The sequence below is a fragment of the Lepisosteus platostomus genome, chromosome 6 (genome assembly GCF_059453375.1).
Source record: "Lepisosteus platostomus isolate fLepPlt1 chromosome 6, fLepPlt1.hap1, whole genome shotgun sequence".
NCBI classification, from domain to species: Eukaryota; Metazoa; Chordata; class Actinopteri; order Semionotiformes; family Lepisosteidae; genus Lepisosteus; species Lepisosteus platostomus.
Genome location: NC_142616.1, coordinates 26,119,627 through 26,139,947, shown reverse-complemented (window position 1 = coordinate 26,139,947; position 20,321 = coordinate 26,119,627). Strand labels below are relative to the sequence as shown.

The window sequence follows — 20,321 nt, the reverse complement described above, 5'->3', positions numbered from 1 at the left end:
TGTGTTCTCACAATAGCCCTGCTGTATTCTGTAACTGACCTTTAAGTTTTACCAATAAAACTTAATGTTTGCAAAATGACTACATTTGAAACAGTGGCTGCTTATTGACAATTACTATTTGATTTGGGAAGGAAATTACAGCATATTTCTTAAATGCACTGCTTGTGAACCAGCATGATCTGCTCCTTATCGCCCTCCAAAATAATGAACAGAAAGGAAAGGCTGACTGAAACAGTTTCAGCTCTAGTACTTGGATTAATATTCTCAAGAAGTGAAGCAGTTGATTAAACCCAAACTGGTTTCAAATATGTTAAGTCTGTTGTAAATGCAGACTTGTGGGTAGAAGGCAGCCAGAAATAAGTTAAGTATTGACCTTTGTTTTCAGTTTTCATTATAATGCCATTCAGCAACATTCACACCAAATACCAAACAGAGTATTCAGATGTTCAAGCAATTAAGGTGAAAAAAGAACTCCATAATAAAATCTGTTAGAGACTGAATTTAAAATACAGCATGGAAGACGTAAACAACTTGCTACAGTGTACCTTCTGAATTGAAGATATTCCACAATTCATAAGAATGTGCTGAAAGATTGAATAGTTCATTAAATTGTTCTGCTGGAAAACAAATATTGAAACTTAGAATTGGCCTCACTGTAGCCGCTGTATTTAGGGTGAAAACAATGCCTGTTTAAGGCTATTAAATAAATATATAATAAATATAGTATATATAACCCAATCTCTTTTTAATTGTAATGATCTGTACATTGTTGAAGTATAATGTTATACATCATGGACATAATCTAATATACTAATATAGTATTCACATAATGTTGAAAGCAGGAAACAAAATAAAAATCCTTAAACACTGCTCCAGTGTTTTAGAATAGTTTAAGATGGAAAAGTACCAGATTTATACCAGATTACTCCAGATTTTAGTGCATTGCAACCTTTTGAGCTGTACAGTTTTCATGACCGAATTTTGCGTAAAAAATAAGTTAAAGTTATAAGGAACAGCCAACTTGATTCGATGGTGAAAATAAAGAGAGTGAAATACATGTTTTGTGACTCTTCATTGGAAACTTAGTGCATTTCTCTCATTCTTTTTCTATTCAGTGTGGAATTAACCTCTGGTTGCTCCTTTTACAAACAGCACAGAGACATACTTCCTCACTCCAGCCTCTCTAAAAATGATGTTTTTTTAGGTGTGACATTTAAGTCACATCTACAACTTTTTTGTTTATTTTTCATCTGTCACAAAATTGAAGGTTTGGGGAGTTCAAGTAGATATTTACATTTGCCTGTGTGATATCTTGTTTTTTTCATAAATTTAATATTGTGCACCCTTTTTTAATTTTTTAAAAGATGTTCAATAATTTAGAAAGAAATAAAAGTTGTGACACTTCAAACGTTGCTATTCATCTCCTCAACTGATTGTTATGCTAATATAACTGTTAACAGTAATTAAGCACAATTAACACAGATCATAGTCTTTTATATACTGTTGTGCTTTTTTAATCAATTTTGTAAAAAACAATGGAGACTGGAAAATATATTTGTCTTATGACTCTTAACCTTTGACCAGGTCATCTGCACTATATACAGCAGGGGGTCTGGCAACCCTTATCACATTTTCCATCTTGTAGTCATTCAGCCATTTCAAGGCCATTCTGATGCAGGCAAACGCCAGACACCACTTTAAATTTCATAAGCTCCGGACATACGGTTTAAAAAAGAATGATAACATATGAGTCGTTCCCGTTGCTGAGCTTGTCCTTTGAATGCTGTCATTCATTAGAGACCGTATTGGGGTTTCTGTGAACTCTCACTAACTTGGTAATTTGATAAATGGAACAGCTATGCTCTCATGGTTATCACTCTAACAATCAAACAACCATGTTATTATATTACAAAAACACTCACAAGACCTTCAACCTATACTATTCATACAGTATCATATGTACAGACTGAATACCATCTACATGCCTCCTTTCCTTTGTACCATTGTCACAACTGTTTCTCATTACAAAAAAGTGAATTTTTGCTTGTATGGCTGACTAAGAAAGCTTACTTTTACATTATCTTTATACTGATTGTATACGAGATTCAAATGTACGTATTTTGTTCATCTACAAAATATGGAAAAAGAAATATTAAAAGACTGTTCATTAGAAAAAAGTCATTGTGTTTAATCTTTTTATTTTTTAAAAATTAACCTAATCATCACAAGTTTGTTTGACCATTTTGAAATATATTTCACCAACAGTGTGCACGTACATTAGGGAATAACCACGTGCTTGCCCACACACCTTAATGAATGCCCCAGTCTTAGTGATAATTGGATTACATTGGCTGATTGTTCAGACAATTACAACAAGCACAGAAATTGGATGGCAAATAAATTGCTTACAAGTGTTAGGAAGAAAAACTCATTTGATTTAAGCAACAAACTGAAGCCTGTATGCAGAGACAAATGTGTGAAGGTAGCATATAAAAATAAAAAAACAACAAAACTAAAGCCAAAAACAAATCAAGCTATTAGGCTGCAGTTTTTATTGCCAAGAGCCATAATCTGACACAGATTGAGCCTGGTACAGTAGTCAATTAATGGCTCAGTGCTCATACAGTAATGACCTACTAACCTGATGGTGTGTTGCTCTCACATTTTGCAGTCTCAGGGGATGCCACTGTCATTGTGTTATCTATTGCCTTCTTCCCTATCAAAGAAAATAAGCACAGCTGAAATGTATATACACATCAAGCTCTGTAGCTCATTGCACTCCACTTCAAGTGACTGGGGGGACAATAGATTTATACGTTTATCCTACATTAAACCAAACATGCCTGGTTGCACTGTAAATTACTAAATAATAAACCACACAGTGTTAGATACTGGACTTGGACAGAATATAAAAATCCATCAACCTGTACAAAACAATACATGCACACCCCTTCATCGTTGGCGCTGATAAACTGAACACCAGTCATTAGAGGGTACATGTCTCACATTACAACTGCATTTTGTTCTGGTCTATACAGTATATTAATTTCCATACCCTAATGTGTGTTTTATGGCTTCTAATAATCTTTTTCATGAGCACAGTGATAAGTGCTTCCACTTTAAGAAGTCTCATTTGGAATATTGCCTTATATGAACTGTAATACCAATGTCAGAGTTCCCAGACCAATCATCCAAACATATTGTATACTGTAGAAAAAAAACTGGCATCCAGTCTTGAATGAACACCTGTTTACTAATGACACATAACACTGGCTTAATATGAATGAAATTGATACTTTTTGGAGCCAACCATATCTGTTCTCAAAGCAACAGTATTCATACACACAGAGTGGATAAGATCAACAACCCTACTCTGTGGGACTATAGTCTACACCTTGCAAAGTACGTGTCTCTTGGAGACCCAGGAAGAAGGTTCATAGGCATATTGAGCGGGGATTGGTCAATGATGGCCACATGTCCTTACGGGGGTTCAAGTCTGATAACTTCCTGGACAATGACAGAGTGCTAATGGCCAATAGTCAATGGTTGTTAGTTTAAAGATGGATGGTATTTTGGAAGAAAGTGCACGAGCAACATTGTAAGCACAAAAAGAGAAAGAAAGATGGCCGATGACGTTGCTAATTGTTGAATACTGTATGAACCTCATTGAGCATTTGAGGGCCATCCTAGAATGATCCCTTAGAACATGTGGTTCTGTTGACTGAGTGCTTTTCATTTTGTATGTTGTGACACTTCAGATGACACATTTGACAATTACTAACTTTAAGGCAGGTTCAAGTGCAATCAGGTTTTACATGATTCTTTAGGATATAAACTGAGTATTACATTTCTAGAGGTTTTAAACTAACTATGCAGACATTTAATTTACTATTTAACATAGAATACAGATACAGATTACAGGGGAAACTGATTTACAATTAAGAGTAGTAGTCAATTTATAATTTAAAGATTTCTGAAGCAAATGTGTTAAGTTCCTCATTCAAAAATGTTATTCCATTGAATACAGAATACAGTATATTTACTGTATGATGCTACCATGAACTACTGTACAAGCATTTAAGATTCAATGTTGGCCAGCAGCAAGATTTAATGGTAAATATAATGTCCCCACAGTAGATTTTTGTTCTGCATGGACTTTGTATGTTATCCCTGTGTTCGAATGTGTTTCCTTCTATAGTCAAAATATATATTGGTACTGTAGGTTAATTGGTTTCTGGGAACATTGACCCTGGTGTGAGTGTGTGCGTTTGTGTCTGTGTGTGCCATTCAATGGACTAGTGTCCTGTCCAGAGTGTATCCTGCCTTGCTCCCACTGGGTGGGATAGGCTCTGTGACCCCTGCTATACTGTATTAAATAAAGAGTTTAGAAAATGGATGGATGGTTCATTTTTCCAGTATTTCAACATCTGTTCACATTTAGAAGCTTTTAGTTAGCGCCTCTTAAATACTTTTAATGACTGCACAGTGTTGCATGTAAAGGCTTACATGGGTGTTCTTGTATTCACTTAAAAACATATAACCCATCTCCTGATAACAACTGGTTCTATAGAAACTACACTTTAGTAAGCATTAACTTATATAGTAATAAAATTAATACAAAGTAGGCTTTTCAGCATTTGTTGACAACAGGTACTGTATAACTTTGACTTGGAATATGTCTTTTTATGGTTTTGTTTCTTTAAATGGGTTGTTTTAATCTGTGGATTTGTTATTAAAACATTATGACAGGTTATGTTAATGGTTGTTACAATGCAGGGAAAAACACACATATTCTGTTCAAATCTATTGCTAATTAGATGGTATAGAAGTATTTCTGGATCTTTTATTATGAAGGCCTCAAGAAAGGATAGTTCATCTTTAATCTAAGGCAAATGTCCTTTGGGTACCATGTTAAAGAATTACCCACCGAACTGCGTCTCCAAAACATAACATACTAATTAATTTTGTTTTCAGGAGGGTTTCAATAAGCAAGCCAGGCTGTATTTATGTGATTTACAAACACTGTTTGCTTTCATAGAGGGGCAGCTAATTGCTGCACGGCTTGACATCATTACGAGAAAATGCAGGGGGATGCAGGCTGTTTAATTAAGGGCAGTTGCAAGTTCATTATATGATTCACATCATAACACTGTGCTGGGCTTATTCTACCAAGCCTTTTTCTGTAATTTAATAGAAAGAATGCTTTGATTTTTTTTTCTTTTCAGGTTCTCTAGCACGAAACACTACACAGTAGTTTTTGTAAGTTACTTCTGATAGCCTCATTATTCTCTAATAACTGTAAGGACTCCAAAGAAAGTGCTATGCATTTTGCATTCTTACATTCATTTAAATTAATTAATACTATGAAATGTGATAAAAATAACAATTATTAGAAAAATAAATAATAATGCACTTAAGACAAACGCACGTCAGTTTGTGCTCAGAATTTTGACATGATTGAAAATACAATTCCATTGTAATGACATTATACATTTATCAAAACTATGTAAATGTAAAATGAATGCAATAATTGAAAGGCATAACCTTAACTAATGCTAATGGATCCTTAGATTAAATCACCTGTCTGTTCATGTTTCTCTTAACCTAACAACACATTTCACAGCTTGACCATTTTTTCACTAGGACAGCCTAGATTACAATATCATTTGTCTCAATTAGTGATTCTTAAATTAATTTTACCAAAAGGTTTCCTTGACAAAATGGTGAGCTATGGATTTACAGTATTAAATACATGGAGTTATGAAGCAATTAGGACAATAACAAAATTAACTAATTTAACCATGTTAGCATCAAGTATCTCCATGACAAAATCTGTTAATATTTATTTATTCCTAATTAAAGTGGATTGTGTCTACTCTTTCTCAGCACGGCTTGTGGCAATTCACTTATCCTGAACAAGGGAGGATTTTTTTTTAAACTACCAGCCAGCAAAAACTCCATTATTAACAACATATACTCTCACTGAACTATGGTGTATTAAGTTAAATTTAAATCTGAATAAACACAACAAAGGTACTCATGTATGGAACCAACAAAGTCCATCTAAAAAACATGCAGGTGCTTATTGCTACTGTTCTAAAGATTAAACAGTTTTCAGCAAATGTGCTCAGATGGCTCTGTGTCTTAGAACAACAATATGGCTCCACTCGAAAATGCCGTCAGGATGATATATTCAATTATGTGTGTAGAGATGCCTTGAATCCAAAGGAACATAGATGCTTTAGGATTGTTATTCTTTGGTGGAGTTGATAAAATGCAAGTCACCGAGCAAAGTACCTACAGTATGGTATCAGGAGGTACAGTACCTGCCTTAACAAAACAAGCGTGATGTGCTGTGGAAACATAATTTAAGGCATTGTGTTAACAAGGGTAAATTAAAAAATGAGAAAATAAACCACAATTCTAAGCACTAGCCTTTGAAAGTATGCTTGTTTCTAATTAAAACCTAAAAGCTGTTGTATATGAATTTCATAATTGAGAAAGCGTGTGTCCTAAAGTGAAACAGAGTTTTTGTGGTTTGCAGCTTTGACTGTGCTTAATATTGTGATTCAGAATGTCAGTGAATAGCAGACAGCAATTCTTCTTAGTTTTTTTATCCCCCCAGAAATAAATTCATAGAATCAACAAAAACACTTTGATGTAGGCAGCGAGACCAGGGGTGTTCTAAGCACCTAGAAATATCTATTTTTCTGAGCTCACCTCTTTCCTCACATAGCAATACACAACATTTTATTCTTTGAATATCACAAGTTCCAACTTTTCTTTTGCCATTCTCAACATTAAACAATATGATATACAGTATGACTTCCAATTTGCACTACCTCACTCCAGACAGATGATGCCTTGTGTTAGGAGCAAACTGAAGGAACACCAATAACACTTATTTTGCAATGAATAATTAATCACTTAATCATTTAGCACTTCATGAATGATTGTTTACTCTTTTTAATTCAAAATAATCGTTCTATATTTCAGGATTGTATTGTATGAAGGAAAAAATATTTTTGTTTTTAGTGATATTATTAATTATCTGGTGCAGTTACATAAATATCACTTTGCACTTCTTTATAGTGTAGAACACAACTGTCATTATTGCTTTTAATATCTTGCATTTCTGAATCAATCACAACATAAATGAAATTGCTTTTATCTTTTGTCCACAACAACATTTATTCTAAGAAAGTTAAACTGCACAAGCAAACATGTACAAATGTTAGATCATCTGTTCATTAGAAAGGCAGAAGACATTACTGAAGACATAATGTGTGCCTTTTAGCAGAGTGAGACTCAGGAGGCAGACATGGAGGGGACTCTGATTGCCAGGCTGTCTTGTGTCATTGTGTTGGATCTCTTAACCTGACAACAGAAAATTCACATTTAGTGAATAAATAAATTACTCGAGTTATGCATCATTCAAATCCTTGAGGATTGTTGGCTAATTAGGAGTACAGTAATGTAAATTTGCCTTGTGTCAGGTCTAGAGGACCAGTACAATAACATAATTAAGTACTGAGTGTACTGGATTGTTGAGGCTGTTTGCCGCAATTCAATGAATACAAAATGTACACATCCACAGTGAAAACCTCCAGTGGTGAATTTCATATATACTGTAGGCATTGTATGGGATTTACCTAAATCAACATATCTCTCTAGAAATCAGTGTGACTATAATTCCATACTTAGGAGTTGATACACTGGTCATTCATCTGAATATAATTCTTTAGAAAAGATTTGGGTTAGCAACTCCCTACATCCCTACAAGCCGAGAGGAGCCCAACAAGTCAGACAAGTCAACAAGTCTTTTGCCAAAAGCCGACCTGCCCAAATACTGCCTGCCTTGTCCAAACGACATTGTACCAGTTATGCATTGCTGCTTTATGAATGATATCAGCAATTGATACTGTTCAGTGGAATTTGCATGGTAACATTCTGTGGAAATGCTTACTCACTTGAAGTGCTGTACTGCCTACAATTATTATTGTGCCCTAGTGCATTAATTTTATGTGATCTGAGATTTAATTTGTAGAATAGGATACATTTCTTCTACATTTTCTAATATCATATACAGTAGTATATTTTAGCTAGTGTGATATCTGCCCTACGTCATATGCTGTACTGTAGGTGTCCTGCAAACCATGCTGGTGTTAATGCACATCTCATCGCAGATCTCAATACAAAGAACAATTTGAATTTTATGTTTAAACATTAAAATAATATAATTGCATTTTGCAGTCACAGTGTCATGTCCCCTACTAACCTTATTGAATTCAAAGACTTTTATTCACAATACCAGACTTTTTGTGAAGCTGTTTTATTTTGCCTAGTTGTGCCTACTGTACAAATATATGTCTGATATCATTTTGTGTGATTCTAAGATATTTTTATTATTATTTCTTTCAATTTAAATATATATAAAAGATGTATGTAAACAAGTAATGAGCACAACAGCATAGATCAAGTATTGTTTTCTACTTGTTTTTTATATATTTACATGTGTCCATTGGGAATATTTGATGCCTCATGATACTACTATCAGTCAGTGTATCTGTAGTCAGATTAAACATCAATAGTGGTTAAGTTACAACTGGGACAGCTTTATTTCAATGCATTCACGACACAAAATTTATAAATAGTGCTTATGTATTTGCCTTAATGATTCTGCAAGTTACAATGGCACAGTTTCAGGAAAGTAGAGCTGAAGGCCTGAGGCAAAGTACCTTTGAAGGGCTGTGCAGACACACAGAGAAAAGGGGTAGTCTGTGGCTGCAGGCATCAAGCTGAACCTGACCTTGTTCCGGGTTCCTGCAAATGGCTTTTAAACCAGAGAGCAATTTTGAAATTGATATGTTTACATATAGCACAATTATTTATCAAACTGAGTCCTGCAGGTATGAAAATTATGTGGCTTGATTCTGAATTGCCCTAAACATTGCCAAGGACAAATGTGTTGGAGCTGAAAGAAAACTTTTGCACTCTTCTTTCAGAAGAAAAATCCCCAGTGTACACTGATTGTGATGTGAGTGCACTCTTAGTCTTTTCTGGATCTTGTTAATGGATGACCATTTTAGGAATCTATAGTTATACATAGAATAATCAGTGCAGTGGTAACTTCTTTTGTATTTGTACAGTATATCTGTACACACTGCTCTGATTTAACTGCCTAAATTGTAGCTTCCAACCCTTTCTAAAACATTATATACAGTAGTACTATTTTTATAGGCATGATCTATCAACAAATATTAGTTTTGTTTCCAGACTGGTTACTTTCCTCACTGTTTATAGAACTGTTACAGTAGTATTATGATGCACAAAACATGTGGTTATTTACAGAAAAAATAAAACAACCTGATTAATAGACTTGTAATGGTGTAGCAATCAAATGTAGAGCTTTTCATGTTTCCATTTGGAGGGGTGGTATCAATCACAGCTCTGATCCTGTCATAAATACCAATGTTAATACCATAATCTTACTTATAAAGGACACCCAAAATATGGTGTCATTACTCCATTAGAGCTTGTGCATATTGAGTGAGAGGTATTGATTTGATGATGACTGTGACCCTCAGTTAATGTGGTTGGTAAGGTGATCTGAAATGTTGCTCGAACATAGCAGCCAAAATGTAGTCCACTCTGTCTTTTAGCTGTTAAACTGTTTTTTAATAACAGGTGAGTGCATATGCTAGCTGCAGAACTTTGCATACAGTACCTAACACTGATTGTAATTTCTAATGGTTATGCAAATATCTTTTGAGCCACTTAGTTTGGGCATTTTGTTTAAGTACTATATTTCCTGTATGAATGTTCACATTTATATAGAGTGAGTAACAAGTAAAGATAAATTCCATGTTCTGGCTGTAGGACACTCACCACTGGCTAGTGAGGGAGAGAGCATAAAAAAGCCGGGCTGAAATAGCTGTTGGAAGAGCTAAAGGTCCCTGGTTTGATCCAGGGTTTTGGCAAAGGGGCACTCATTCGGGGTGGAGCGGTGGCACCGTGGCTAAGGATCTGCGCCTGTGGTTGGTAGGTTGCTGGTTCAAATCCCGCAGCTGGCAGAGGAATCCTACTCTGTTGGGCTCCTGAGCAAGGCCCTTAACCCCAACTGCTCCAGGGGTGCTGTATAAATGGCTAACCCTGCGCTCTGACCCCAAGTTTCTCTCTCCCTGTCTGTGTCTCATGGGGAACAAGCTGGGGTATGCGAAAAGATGAATTCCTAGTACAAGAAATTGTATATGGCTAATAAAGTGATCTTATAAATAATTACTACTGTTAAGACTTGCTGAGATACCATACATTCTAAGATTTTTAAAGAGCTTTACTATGTCCAAATTATGACCATCTCATGTACTAAGTAAAAGTAATGTGCATCAACATATACTGTATCTCTCATCCTCAAAACTGGCTCCAAAAGAAATTTACACCAGACTTCAGTATAGGACAATACTCAAGCTCCAGGTTTTCTTATGGCATGACTGTAGCCTTGCTTTTAATATGAGATCTACTGATTCAGGCACCCTTACTCTGTCTAAAATTAGGCTCCATACAATGTGCAATAGATCGCTGTAGTGTGCACGATCATACAGGGGCAATATCCATGTCATAATAACTTTAGATTTCACATTAAATTCCAATCATGAAAATACCACCTTGAGTGAGCTGAAAAAGTATGAGTTACAGATGTGATGGATTTAAGCAGCATGATAGTAAAAACAAATAACAAAGCTATTTGTGCATTGTATTTGGCTACACTAAGAAAAAGAACAAGTAAAGGTTTATTCCATGCTGAAAAGAAGAAAAGAAACACAATGTTTCGGCTACGGAGTCTCCTTTATCTATGGATTAAACCTTTATTTGTTTCTTTGCAGCCTACACACCCTGACGCAGCTACCCACTTGAAATAAGAAAAAGGAGTTGCAACTATAACAGATCACTGAATCTAAAATATCTCAAATCAAGTAGTGCAATTGTTTTAAACTTATACAATTCAGTTAGACTATCAGCATGAAAAGGCATTAGTGGTATTATTATCTCACTAAAGTAAATATGTATTTAAATATTCTAAAACCTTCCTATTTTCAAATAATTAAACATAATCTGGTTCATTTTAATTAAGTTTACTATGCAATTTGCGCCAACTAAATAAGAGCATTTGGCTGCCTATTCTGCTATTGTGCACTTGATACAAATAATGCATCAACTTTAGTCTCTAACATTATAAGACATTGGTTTCAGGCTAATTTAACAATGATTTGGAAGTATTTTAATACTCTATTCAATGCGGTATACTATACAAGATTTGAATACAGTATTCTTAAACATCAGTATTCACATACTCACACAAAGAGAAGCACCTTTTAATAGAAGAAATCAACATTCCAAACTGTGTGTTGAGTGTGAAATATAATGAAGAAAATTCACATTTGTTATAATATAAAAATAAACTAAAACTTTACTGCTACCTGATCACTACGCAGGAGTGTCAAATTAGAGTCACAAAGTGTACGAGCAATGTTTGATGTTTCTCTTCTGTTTTGTTCAACAAAACATAGGCCTATACAAAAATGAAAATAAAAGGTAAAGTTTTTGTATGCAATATCAAGTAAAAATATATTAGAACTGTATTTAATTTTCATACAAATTAAGAATTAATGTCCAGTGCTTTGATCTTAAGCCTTCTTATACCTTATTAGACATTTCATATTGCTTTTAATTGCTGTCTGATTGTTTTTTTCCTGAATTAAGCTAATTTTCAATAATGTATGTTTTTTGTCATTAAAGCATATTGAGAAGGAGCAGAACGTCCTGAGGCAAAAAGTAATTAAAGCATTAAAAAATCAATAAAATTAAGCCTAAATATATAAATATATATGTTTATCCTAGATCATACAGGAAAAAATGTCATAAATTCAAACTAAACAGCTGAACTCCATAAACAATCCCATATTAAATTTCCATTATATACAGTATAGAGCCTTACAGACATTACATTGTACACCAAAGAAATCCAACATTCCTGCTGTAAATGAAGTTTTGTATTACAAAATTTTGTTTTTGAGCTGGAATGAAAAAAAAATACAAATGGAATGAATAATGCAGTTCTTAGTGTATGAAGGTATTTAAATAATCTTGTTACCTTTTTTGTACACCCTCTAGTGTCTTCAGAGACTGACAGAGCTGGTTTCCAATGGATATTTTTCACAACAGTGTTTTTTTTTCAGTGCTCTTTAAAGCCCATTAAGCTCTAATTGCGTTCATTGGTGCTGAATGACAATTTCAGCAAAGTATTGCGGTTAGTGTAATATCATGCAAAAGTAAATAACTAGTTGCAATTCAGCCACATTATAAATCATTTTTGCTGTCTTTGTTTACTGTAGCAATTAGTTCTTATACTACCGAGCATGTTGCTAACAGCATATAATAATACTAAGCATGAATTTAGTTTGCTATATTAGCTCGTTAGTATCATAATCTACATATGGCATGCAGTAAATATGTGTCCTCTGTAATTTGCAAATTACAGCAGTAATTAGTGAGGCATATCAAAATAAAACAAGTATGTGATGCCTGTTCTCTTAACTAGTACTGCTACATGAGTCAGGTAAGACAAAAAAACACTCTGTACTTTTATTAAAAATAATAGTTCATTTATCAATTATTGAAAAACTGGTAATTCTTTGATTTAACTTGGAACCTATCTTGGAAGCATAGGGGCAAAAGATAGGACTACACCCATGGGCAATGCTGGTTGTGCATGCATGTGCATACATACTGTACTGTACACCAAAATGCATACAAGCACATAGGGATATTACGGACACATGAATTATTCTGATCTGCACTTCTGTTTCTGAGCATGTCTAGATCAAACTATCCAGACAGAAATGCAGACAATTGCTGAACCTGACATTCTGGATTCTTTTAAGAAGAAGCTACAGTAGATGAGATGCTTGGATCACTTATCAATTAGCAAACAAATAAGACTTACTGTAAGACTATCGGAAAAATAGGATCCTCTCATTTGCAATCATTCTTATTCCCCTGGAAAGTGGGAGAAAACTGGATCACATGACAAAATCATGGTTAACCATTCAAACTCAACAGCAAGTTACATAATTAATATATAAGTTAACCTCTGTTAAAATTAATAAGTAATAAAAGTAAAGTAAAATAAAAATGGGGCTTTTATTCATATTGACAACCTTGTTTCAAATTCATTTTCACTTGCCGCATACTGTTGACCTTGTTTGTTCCTTTGGCTTTTGTGACTGTTATATGTGATGTGTATAAAAATGTCCAGAAAGTCATCTCTGATTCACTTGCTTTAGGATATAGCTGTAATCTCAGTATCTTGCATAGCTTGTTTTATCTTGCTGGATTAAGGGCAATAGCAATCTGCTTGCAATGATTATATTGACAGCAGTTTAACTGACCAGTGGCTCTGCTATCCCAAAGTCTAATTGATATGTAAGAACTATCAGGCCCTGTTATCTGTCTTATGGAAAATAAATGGATTGGAGAATATTTATTCCATGCTTTGACTACGAAATGACCTCAGAATGTAAGTTTTACTAACTCAATCAATGAATTTAGTAAAGATGTATTTGAGAGGGGGTATTTAGGGATTAGCCACATAGTTTAGAAATGAAATGGGAGACATTCTGACAAATCTATCAGGAGGAAGATCAACAACTTAATGTTTAAACCAATCATCTTGAGTATATATTTGAACTTGGATATGCAGATGTAGTGTGCAAGTCCCAAAGGTTCAAAAATACACTCAAAGGATCAACAGCCCCGTAGATGGCTAAATTACTCAGAAAGCCAGGGAATTTATCAAACATGAATTTCAAAAAGGATTCTAGCCTCCAGGAAAAATAGAAGTGCCCATTAATGTACATACAAAATAAATGCTGCCTGCAAGCTTTAACTATTTATTTTTTGACACGCAATCAGCTAAAGAGTCCTTTAATTTGCATAGCATGATAAATACCATCAAGACCTTAATGGAAAAGATCTCAGAGTGTGAAAATAAAATGTAAATAAAAAATCAAGTGGGGAAAAAGAAAATGCACAATAGGATACCTACAGACTGTTACGTTGACCAAATCTACTGTATATTTCTGAAAGCGTTTTTGTTTGTAAGTTTCTCAGCTTTTTTAATACTTTCACATCAGAAGTTAATACTTCTTCACAATGTTTTATTGAAACATGTCTAGGTTGCATATTGCCAGTTTATAGAGGGTTTTGCATGTTTTTCCCACATTTTGTTGGTCCACTAAAATGACAGAGCATTTAAAGTTGTAGTCAAAAAGCTATAAACCTAGTGGGCCTGATTTTCCGAAAGGAATTTTGACATGAAAATTCAATTAACACACGCAAACCAATTTCAAAACTGTTGGTTTCCACTTGTACTTATTGATTTCCTAAGTCTCTGTCTCTGTGTGTGTTGGTGTGTGTATGCCTCTGTGTATTTGATATCAACCACAGTCTATTTTGAAATGAAATGAAAAAAGTGTTAGAAACTTGCATTTAAAACCAATAGTCAATTATAATTAAATAATTATAAATGGAACAAGCATTTAAAATGAACCAAGTTTGTTAACATTTTTTAATTTTAGGAATAAGTTTAAGTGCTTTACCGGTGATATAGCACTTTTCTTAACATACTGAAAATGTTATGTTGCCTTCACCACTTTCACTTGTAATTCATTTCTATTTTAAATCTCACTCATGCCTAATTTGGCCTTGCTCTGGATTTATAAATCTGTTTCAGTCTCTTAAAAACATAACTTTTGCAAGGAAATGTACAGATTAGTATTTCTGCGAGTAACAGAATATACTGAAGAGATTTATGAAATGCAAATCTTATTTGCTTAAGAAAGCAGAAAACTGCTCGTTTCTCATTGAAAAGGGGGAGACGTCTTTGGGAGCTCTACCTTTGCACTATACCCTTTTTTCCAATAAGGGTTAAAATAATATTGGTACAAAATAAAACCTTTGAATAATTTATGAATCAGGCAGGGTGATGTTGCAAGTACAGAGTTAAATAAAGGAATACATTCTTAGTGTAAGTAAAATTAAAGATGTAACACTTCTGAATTGTCAAGATGTGGCTTAACTTGGAACAGACATTAGGCTAATTTGCAGTACATTAAAGCCAGGTTATTAAGCTCGCAAATATAGTTTTTAGAGCAGCTGTGTTCCTGGAAGTCACTCTTCCTCAGAACTATTTACTAAAATCCATAAATCAATAGTATAACTATATCAAAGTAAAATGTAATCCTCTTGAAAATGATCAACAGGGAAACCCATTTTACCTTAATTAAGATTTTATCAATATGCATGCATTGTGACCTCAATATAGCAAAATCCTTTTGTCTGTCTCGTTATTTTGTTGTTATTTTAGTCTTTTTGTTATCACATAGATGCTTTAACTTCACTAAGACTCAAATTGGTTTCTTCACTAGACTCCTGTAACACAGAAAATGTAGAAGCAGCAGGAAATATGTGAGACACAACCTTAGCTCTCTTACAGCAGCTTGTCATGGGCCTCATACCTGTAATGAAGCACAGTGCCAGGAGGCAACCCCCCATTATGTATTTGATGGATAGTCTTTGGATAGCACTGTCATCTTGACCGTAATATAAGACACAGTTTATTTCTTCAAACAAACAAACAAAAAAGTAATCTGTGATAAATCAAATAAGGGAATCACTACTACGAAAATTTCATAACCACTTATCAAAGAGAGGAGGGACTGCTTTTTACATTCTCATTCATTTTCCTCAATGTGCCACTCGTGGGATGGTTTCTGGCATACCATTGAGGCTTGTATTATTTTAGGTGCTCAACCTCTTTGGAAAACTATTTAACAACAGAGTTCTGTACTACTGTAGATGGATGTTCCTGAAAATAATGTACTGTCCCACAGTACAATTAATTGTTTTGGTAGCCTCTATTCATCACATTGTAAGTTAGTAACATTCTGAAAATTATAAAAACTTGGGTGTATGAGGTTTATTCAATTCATCTGTGAAAGCTAGTATCTAGAAGTTAGTAGAAACAGAATACAAAACTACAACTTTTACTTATCTTCTTTAAGGATCTGTTTAACATATGCTTTACTACAGAGACACTTGTAATTTTATAGGATGATGTTTTTGCAATGAATGATATCAGGGAAAAGTAAAAAGAAGGCTAGTTAGTGAAGTTAATGCATAATTGATTTTAAGAATGTGAGTCCAGTTCCTTGTGCGAACACTTTTTAATGGTTGCTAGACGTAAGAAACACCAGGATTTGCTTATCGCCACAAGTTGAGAATGCTGGTTCCAGCTGTAAGGACTGCAGACAAATCATGTGGTTGTCATGGATTCACCGACGAGCAGCACTTGATGGATGGTTCATTTTTATGCCCATTAATGCCATGATTTGTTTACAGATGCACTCCAGGCCTGCATTTTTGAGAAGTTGCACAGCGGTAGCAGAGAAGCAATGATTTGTGTACCTGTGGCTCAGATTAGCTTCAGTACTGATATTGGACATCATATTTCCCAAGGTATTTTTCCTGAAGGTTTAAGTGAATACTAGATGTCATACGAATCAGCTATATGGAGAAGTATGCTTTTCTTGTCACTGAAATGTGAGAGCAAGTCAAGAATATTGCTAGTAATAAAATCTTACTAGTCTGCCAATCAGAGCTCACTTATCGTTCATTTCAAATGTATAACTAATTTATAATTTTCTTCTTTATATAAATAAGCAAATGTAATTCAAGTTAAAAGACATTAAAATCTTTAAAGCTTTGACGATATGCCAGACTTCTTTTCAAAGACTAAGGAACAAACATGCTTCACTTGTTTAAGGGCTAACATGCTGTGCAGTGCAGACTCCAGTAGTGAGAATGCGAAACATAGCAATAACATTGACTCACTCAGCTAGTCACTGAAGAAATTTATCTTCGTATTTTATATTTACACCCTTTTCACTTTAGGGTTTATTATTGGAATGTGCATGCTATAATAAGGACCTATAAAAATTAAATTCCTCACCATGAAAACTGAAGAAAGATGTCAATGAGCCTACATTTACTGGATGATGTTTTTTGTATTAGATCTTATATTAGAAGAATCAAAAAGAGGGATTGTATGAATAGTTAATAACAAGTCAGTGGAGAAAACAATCACAATGCAAACAAGGTAGGAGTTTATGTTTAAAGCTGACACTTTGCCCAAGAAACATCTAGCAATGTAAGGGGTACATACAGGAGAATGCCTAGGAACACCTGATGCAATGGCATCCTACAGGAGTTTCAAATGAACGCTGGAACAGCATGGACCGCAGAGCAAGACCATTGAGATGGAGAGCTTGCCATTGAAAGATGAGCTGCCTCATGGGATTCCTTGCAGCTCATGAAGTGCTTGACGCTTCTGTTTACGGTAAAATTGCTAAATAAATATATTTAATCAAGGGACATCATTGTGAATTGCTACAGAATGCTTCTGCTCACTTTATTTTCCTAATATAAAAATGGTCTCTCACAGGGTATGAATGAAACCTAATGCCATAATTAAGAATTAAGTCCATGGCACCAATCATTCAGAATTCATTGAAATTTTATTTTTTCTAGGATTCTCCTTTATTTTTAATAGTATAAAAATGATTAATCAAGATACAGTTTGCACACAGTGACATTGATAGAAGCTACATTTACTCATTGTTATTGTGTCTTCAGCCAATATATTAAAAACATTTGTATGTGATGTAAGAGACTATTACCAAATGTTACATTTTAGTTCATCACACAAGAGGAGTGCTTGTTGTAAGCAGAAAACATGCACATCTCTTTTATTAGGGTTTGAATGCTCCAAGGCTTTGCATAATTAAGTAAAAGGTGAATGTTGTTGGTGGTGAATGCACTACCAGGTCAAATCAAACTAATACTGGCTGTATGGATTTATTAATAATGCGGTTTTATGTCTTATAGCACTTCGTGTTTATGTTGTAGTAAATTCCACAAGTTTACTCTTATATTGTCTACTACAATATTTTCTATAGTCACTAGAAGGCAATTATTGTAACCTTTTCTTGTCTGAGAGATACTGATTGGAAGAGAAAAACAAAAAAAGTGACAAATTTGAATCCATCCCATGAGAATATACTAGAAATGCTTGCATCAATGAAAGCAACACCTGCTGAAAATTGATCAGCTACCTTCTCTCCCAAGGCTATCAAGTCAATCACAGGCAAGACATGGCATTTTGTTTTTAAATATCATTTAAGTTCCATAAAATATGTGGCATTATTTCAGGATTTTCATACATTTTTTAAACACACGTACTGTATCTGTATCAACTGATGAAAAATTAGCTACGGATTTAAAATAATAAACAGGCTAGACGGGACCAATGGACTCCTCTTGTTTACAATGTAAAAATACTGTAAATACAAAAATCAATAAAATAAATAAAAATTGGTTAAAATATAATAGTTATATAAATATTATATAAATTATATAAATATTTTTATATTCTGAGACAGACATGAGGCATAATATTTTTTTATCTAAACCTATATCACACCTGCCCCATTCTCTACTTCTATTTAGGATGAAAAACGTATAACTTATAAATAATCCACATTCCACATATTGTCCACATATTTTTTTACATTTACTGTACAGTAAAATACCTGTACATAATCCCTGAAAATATGTTTTAACCAGTATCCTTAAGTCACTGACTTTATAGTCATATCCAGTTGTAATCCTTCTGGAATTAGTAAGACTAAAACTTTAGGTCCTGTCATGACTTTCCTCTTTCCAAAACCCAAGTAACTGAGCAAAATTAAGTGGAGCTGGATTGATTGATTCTGCAAGTTTGCTAAAACACGTGTTTTTCTCACTGTGCCTAGTCATTCATGGATCCTTCTAAGCAATGACTGTCAATTGCACCAAATTAGTGCCATTTCAGGGTAGATTGTGAACAATTACTTGTGATGTACAGTGGGAAGCTGATCTGTATTCCTAAGAGAGAGGAGGCCCAAGGGATTCTGTGCAGGCTGCTTGTTTTACACACACACAGACACCAGGGCAGATGCAAGGCCACATACCTGTATTCCCTGTGCACAATACTAGGGTGGAGTTGTTTTTATTTTTATTTTTTATTTTTCCTTGCATTTACCTTATTAGTACTACTGTAGTACATAATTATTACTTTTATGTTTCTTAATTCTCCTGTATCATCCATGCCACTTCATACTGTAGATTCATATAAAAACCTAACCTTAGACAGGTGTAATGGTTATTACTAGTTTCTCTCTTGTTCACAGACCCATAAACATCTATTTCAATTTGACCATTTTTTGCACGCAGTGCTACTACATTAAAATTCTAGATGTTCGCCATCAGCTCAGTTCACAACCAAAGGAAAACCCCCAAAAATGGATGAAATGAAATTCCTCACAATATGCAACAAAACCAAATTAAAACAAAATAAAACATTCTTTCTGGGTCAAACTGTACCCTGTAGATGATTTTGAGGCTTTATTTCAGTTTATTCACTGTAGGTAAGAACGAGTATGCCCCACAAAATATCTTCCTGGACACCCAGATTCTTTTTCTACAGACATTTCCAGATGTTTTGTTAAAATAAAACATGATTAAAATAATGCTTATGAAAAAATGCAGCAATACAATTAATTGCACAATTCTGAATTAATTTTTGGTAACTTCAAATGAACAAGAGAGCTGAAAACTAGAGTAAACGTCCACAGTTCTTACAATTATTTGGTATGTATGGTGATGAACATCTGTTCTATTATTTAGGCCTAATGCTTTGACATCAGAATGACATCAATCATTATTAGTGTTATCCGTATTACTCATCTTTGGATAAGAAAGCAGGTACTGTAAAGAAAACTCTCCACAGCTCATACATAAAGGTACATTACACATGCTTTTTTGTGTAATGAGGAAGGCTCAGAATATGAAATCAAAGATTGGAAAGAGAAAAGACACTTCCATCTTATTATTATATGAGAGATAAACCTCAGCTATAGTTATGTTATTGAAAAATACAAAATACAAACCTCCTAACAGCATGGTATGGGTTAAATGTACAAATCCTTCTAATAAGATAAAATATATAGGACATTTTGGTGAATAAATAATAGTACAGAGTATGCACATTTTCCCAGATGTGCAGGCAGTATGCAGTATTTCATAGTACATACTGTACATAACCATGTGGTTACAGCTCATGACAAGAGAGCAAGACAAGCCAAACTCAACTAAACCACAGTATG

At 34.1% G+C, this 20,321-nt stretch overlaps 1 long non-coding RNA gene across 1 annotated transcript in view; it reads right to left on the bottom strand.

Moving 5' to 3' along the window:
• The window catches only part of LOC148661392 (uncharacterized), a 106,315-nt gene that overhangs the window by 66,742 nt on the left and 19,252 nt on the right, over positions 1–20,321 (bottom strand). The window contains exon 2 of the long non-coding RNA XR_015939529.1: positions 2,642–2,716. This is a non-coding gene — a long non-coding RNA (uncharacterized LOC148661392). The remainder of the gene's footprint in view (positions 1–2,641; positions 2,717–20,321) is intronic.